This window comes from Leuresthes tenuis, unplaced genomic scaffold (genome assembly GCF_036924035.1).
Source record: "Leuresthes tenuis unplaced genomic scaffold, fLeuTen1.0.hap1 SCAF_15, whole genome shotgun sequence".
NCBI classification, from domain to species: domain Eukaryota; kingdom Metazoa; phylum Chordata; class Actinopteri; order Atheriniformes; family Atherinopsidae; genus Leuresthes; species Leuresthes tenuis.
The window spans coordinates 22,081,657-22,087,840 of NW_027325369.1; positions in this window are offsets into that span (position 1 = coordinate 22,081,657).

Consider the following 6,184-nt stretch of genomic DNA (forward strand, 5'->3'; position numbering starts at 1 on the left):
ATGATCACACACAGTCAAACAAAGTCCTCTTTTTGCCTCTTTTCTTTTATGGATAATTATTCAGCTGCACTCGTTGTAGTCTTGTGACCTACAAGTACAACTCAAAAACAGACAACAAGACAATGTGTGTGTTCACATTCATCACATGGAAGCTGAATGGGCTGGAGGATATTTATGGATGGGACCGGTGAGGCGACTTCAGTGAAGGCGGTTATTGTTGAAGGAAGTGTGAGAGACTGCCAAACAAGCTCTGCTACTTGTTACCTGGTTGAGCCTCCCTGTCCAGTTTTGTTTCAGCCCTGATTGATTCTAACTCAACCACAAAAGCAGCAATCACAGCATGTCATTTTTTACTGCAGATATCCTGAGTATTATCTCCTTAATGTGCTTAACGTATCATCACCGCGTAGGATGAAGTAGTGTGTACATACAGTAGTGTTTTATTGCAGTAGTTTGCAGAGCGGGAAGTATTTTATCTACACTTTGACATTAGTTATCAAGCCAAAGCAATTTACAACCATAGCTTTCCGATAAGTGCACTTAAGTAGAGAAATGTACAGGTTTCTTCCTTTCAAATAGAGTCATATGAAAAAGAAATGACATCCTTTTTCTGTTTTATCAGGATATTGCACAGTGTTGTTATTAACAAAATATGCTAAAATGCAGAAGTAGTGTGCAAAAAAACAACAACTTAAAGTTATTTACTTTATGACATTATCAGTTTATCACATCTCTTTTCAGTTTATTTTCTCCCACTCTTCTTTACATTGTTGCTTGAGTTCTTTGAAGTTTGTGCTCATTCCTTTATGCACAGCTCTCTTAAGGTCAAACCGCATGAGATCTGGACTTTGACTGGGCCATTGCATCTTCATTATTTCCTTTTTCAGTCATTCTGTTGTTATGTTCCTGTCGTGGTTGGGATCCTGTTGCATAACACAGTTTTGGCCAAGTTTTAGCTGTCAGACAGATGGCCTCACGCTTGACTCTAGAATACTTATACAGAGGGGTTCATGGTGTCCAGCTCCTGTGGTTTCAAAACGAGCCTGAGTCATCAACCCCCACCATTGTGCATAATAGTTGGTTTAAGGTGTTTGTGCTCACATGCTGTGTTTGGTTTTCTTCAAACTGGACAGTGAGCACTGTGGCCAGACATCGCCACAATGGGCTCAAAGAAATTTTTTCCACAGTTCTTCTGGTTTGTTCAGATTCAACTTCGCAAGCCTAAGCTGTGCTGCTAGCTTCATTTGATAGAGAAAATGCTTTCTCCTGCAACCCTTCCAAACAAGCTATACTTGTTCAGTCTTTTTCTTCTGTTTGGAACTTTTCAATTTTTTCCTTTTTTTCGCAGTTTCTCTGAGCGTTGCACAATCTGTCCTTAGGGTGAACTTGCTGGGATGTCCACTCATGGGAAGGTTGTAACTGTCTGTAGACTAATAGACTACAAATTGTTTGGAAACGACCTTATAACCTTTCCCAGATTGATGGACAGGAGCAATTGCCATCTTAAGATCATTGCTTATGTCCATGTTCTCATTCAGTGAGTTGGGGTTTATGAATATGCTGATCTGGTCTCACACGCATCTCCCTGGCAGCAAATGAGACTGGCTTTTCCTGTTTAATCTGACTCTGCTATGGTGTGGCCATTGGCCAGTTCTTTGGACCAGGGAGCGAGCTGGTTCAACCAATGCTCAATACATGTGCCACACTAATATATTGTCTTTTTAAAAAGCTTTAAAAGTGTTTTTTTTCACGCATTTACAGAGACGCTCATACAGTGCTTTTTATCATATATATATATATATACACTGTATATGCACTATATATACAGTATAGTACAGGAGTAGCTGCACTTTTCCGCTACAGTCACACACTGATGAACATATTGAAGGCAGTGTGGGGTTAAGTGTCTTGTCCCAGAACACTTCGACACGTGGGTTGAACCTTCAACCTTCGGGCTAAGAAGTGCCAAAGGCTTATTCTTCATTTAATGTCATGGAAATTTAGCATAAACCGAGGATTCAGAATTATTCTTATGTAAGGTTATTTGTTAAAGTTCTCAGTTACTTTCCATCACTGCATGACTTACAAGTTGTTGCACATTTAAGAAGCCGTTTGAGAATAGTCGTCAGAGTCAAAATGAAAACTAATCAGTCCAACAAAAGCAGGATTAATGTGAGCCAAGAGTCATGACTCTCGTACTCCTGCATACATTCAACTACACCCACACAAAGTGTGACTCAGGAACTCAGCAGCGAGGAATCCTTTCTGAAGAAATCTGCTGTCAAACCTGAAATGTATCTTTCAGCGGAAGGAGGAAATAAAGCAAAATGTTTTCTTGAAAATTGACTCAGACATTTTTATTTAGCTTCATGTTTTCAAAAAGCCTCAATATAAATCTGTTCGAAATATTTTTCAGTTGCTCTGCAGTCAAAAATACATGAAGTATCTCCTTCCATTGTGTCTTGCTTAAGTTCACTGAGAAGACACGATGTGGTCAGTTGGTTGAGATGTTGCAACAATGACCAAAGTGTCACCTCTGACAGAGTCGGACTAGTGGGTTCCTTCTATGTAGTTTATTGTTAGCTTTTTATATAGCTTGTTATATCTTCATTTGTAAGTCGCTTTGGATAAAAGCGTCTGCTAAATACATAAACATATATATATAGATATAGACTCTTATTTAAATCATTTTCTAATCATAGTTTGTCTTTATGCTGTTGACTAAATGGTTATTCAGTTAAGTAAAAAAAAAGCTTTTATTCCAGCGGTTCTCTTTTTCGATACCCATTGTTAGTTGATTGGCTGTTCTGGATTGATAGATTGAATTATGAACCCTAAACCCTAAATATTCCCATCCTCACCTTATTTTTACCTGAACATGAAGTCTGATAGACTAGCTGACTCAATTTGAAAACGGTGTTGCAAATAAAAGGCACAAATCAAACTTTAACTGTGCTGGCTGTGAATGACGGATGTTAAAGATGGAATCTGGGCAGAAGTAATAAAGCAGAAATGTTACTTAGGGATTGTCTACTTAATATATCCCAACACACACTCATAAAGTTTCTTATGTGATTTCTCTGTTGCGATACAGTCCGCAGGATCTTTGCGGGCGTGTATGTACCTGCAGTAGTTTCTGTTGATTTCAAACCAACCGTTGCTCAAATGCTGGAGTTTGCAGTGATTTTCTCATTGTGAAAGCACTTGCGCTGGTGTTCTCTAATCTATCACATTTGGCGAATCCATGAGAACTTTATTTGAGATGAAATTGTTCTCAGTGTGGTTTACTTCTGGGTAAGCGACTCAAGAAACATCCCCCCACATTGTTGTGAGCTAACAAAAAGGGTTACAGGCAAGAGAGAAGACAGCCAAGAGAAGTCAATGTCATGCCCAGACAGAGAGCAGAAAGAGTTTCACTTGAAAGAAAGCCAAGACACTGAGCCTGGGGGGGTGGCGTGAGATAAAACTCTGATTTTGATTGATTAGTTTGACTATGACAATGACTGAACAACATTTTTCATTGTTATTATTTAACATAACATCTTCATCAAAATACAACGTGACCTGATCCATAACTTAATGAAGGCATTTACAGGGAAGTGGCCATATGCTCAACATGCAATGACTTTTTTTTGTTTTGTCAAACTTTTGTTCATTTTCAAATTCTCCTTTCAGTTCAGTCACTTAAAAGGTAAAGAATAAATACAAAATGCAACTAGTGTAAAAATGTACAGATGGTATTAACTGAGTAATGATCGTCTTTAAAATGTTTGTGAATATGTTTCACTTGAAGCATCACATCTTGACTACTGTTAATACTAATCTTCAAACAAATCAAACGTGTAAGGTCTCCATCAGGTTTTGTCAGCTGTTTTTTGATCTCTGCATCTCATCCACAAATCTGGTGAGCTCTGACTCCGACGTGCGTGACTGTTCGTATCATGCGTTACAAGGCTTTTATATGTGGACCACAGGGTCAGTGGGAGTGTGAAACTACTGCTGGAACACCCTAACATAGATGCCTATTGTCAACTAATCCACAGACCAGTTAAACAAGCAACACCTCTGTCCTCAGTCCATCCCAGGGTGGAGCTGAGAAATCAGTGCAGTCAACAAGGTGGATTAGGCTAACCGTCACTTGTGGTTTTTGTTAGTATGTTCACGTAAGGATTCACTTTGTGTGTGTGATTACCTGTGTGTGCTACCCCCTCATCCTCAACCGCCTGTTTTTCAAAGAAAATTGGACGACTTTGTGACACATTTGTTTTATTATGATATTATTATATCATTTTAAGCACTATTTTTTCACTTTCTTTCTCAGGAACATTGTTAATCCTTTTGATCATGTCTCGTTTGCGTTGTTGTCGCTCTAAAGTTGGAGTTGTCACCTCACTGTCATGACTTGTTTTGTTTAAAGACATTCTAATGTGGCTTTTAGACGCTTTGCTCTGCATTTCTTCTGGCACAAGGAGATCAGCAAGGCCGCCAATACATTCTGAATACTTAGTCGACAACAGTTGCTTTAGTTTGTGTTTGTGTGAGACGAGGGAGACGTAAAACCTTCCCTCATGTAACTATCAGGCCTTAGTTGAATTCTGCAGCATCAATATTCAACCCTTGTTTAGAAATGTAGCCTCCCAGTATCCAGGTCGTGTGGGGTGTGTGTACCTTATTGGAGGGTTCACAGTTTACAGAAAAAAAAGAAAAAAAAGGTTTTACAGAAACTGTTTTAGTGACAGAACAGACCTGACAGAAATAAACACAAATAGGGAAAAAAGAAGAAAAACTAGAGTAAAATATTTCCTTTTTTAAATGACTGCATTAAAACAAATGGGACATTTTAACATTCAAACTACTGGTTTAGATTAATGTAGTTCACAATTCCTCAACACAGACAAAGTGAATACCTACTGCCACTTTGAGTAATATAATAACGAAACCACCAAAAAATCTGCACATTGTCACAGTTTGACATAGTTTGTAGAATCATTAAGTAAGCAAGTTAAGTCTGCCTTCACACTAGTGAAACAAAAGGTCCAAAGCGGAGGTGTTTATCCTGTAACATTTTGTGTATTTGATATTTATGCTAATTAGCTGACATTTGAATGCATAAAAAGCCCTTAGCCCATTCTGACTTTAGAAGATGTTTGATGAAAGAGCTGCATTTCAGTCACTCTGACACATACAAAGTTTTCCTCTTAACTGTGTTGTGATAGAGGAAAATGTTTTTTGGTTGGTTCTGATTTATGGAGAGTTAAAAAAAAAAGACATCCAATTCTTGATTAACATGCCAGCAAAATGTAAAAAGTTTTGATATCGTTTTGATTCCACCTTAAAGTATCTGTTCTTACCATTCATTTGTTAACAACGCTATGAAATACACAGCTGAAATCAGGGTTATCAATTGAATGCAAACCCAGAAACAACATTAAAATCACACAGGTGCTTTTACTTGATCTAGAAGAAGGAGTGCGTCATGTCTTTCCTGATTTACCTCTCAAAAGCAACTTTAAAACCTCGTGATTTTCATGATCAGAGCATCAGTGGATTATTACCTCCCTGCACTTGCTGTCAGTGTCAACAGCAGTAAGACACCATGGCCAGGAGAGAGCTGCACATGATATTTTACTGTGTTTTGGTCCGACATACTTTCTGCCAACAACACACACACATATACTGTCCCTTTCCACCCCCCTGAGTGACTGCAGAACTGGACTCTAACTGGTTCATAGTAGCACCAGCTACCAGCTTTAGCTATACCCCTGAAGGTATGTTTGGGATAATAACTCATCTTGTGAAGTAGAGCAGAGGTATCGTGTTGGACAGTCAGTTAAATTGTTCTATTTCTGTTGCCACTGGGATTCTTTTGGGAAAAAGTAGTCTCAGCTCAGACGCCTCACTGTCCTCTCACCAAACGCTTTCAGAAGATGCGCTCACAGTGGAGCGTATGGTTTGCAAATTATTCCCCAAATCAGCCACAAAACATTTTAAGTACCTGTCTCTCGTAAATGTTTACACCAATTAGTCTACATTTCTGTATGAGGAGATAAAGAACACATGTGGATGTTGAGATTGCATGCGGTGACACAAGCAATACATTTTATTCTGTTTCTCGGAGGGCCTAGCATCCAGATTGGAAAGGACAAGGACAGATGATTGAAACTGTCTTAAGGTTGCATTGAGA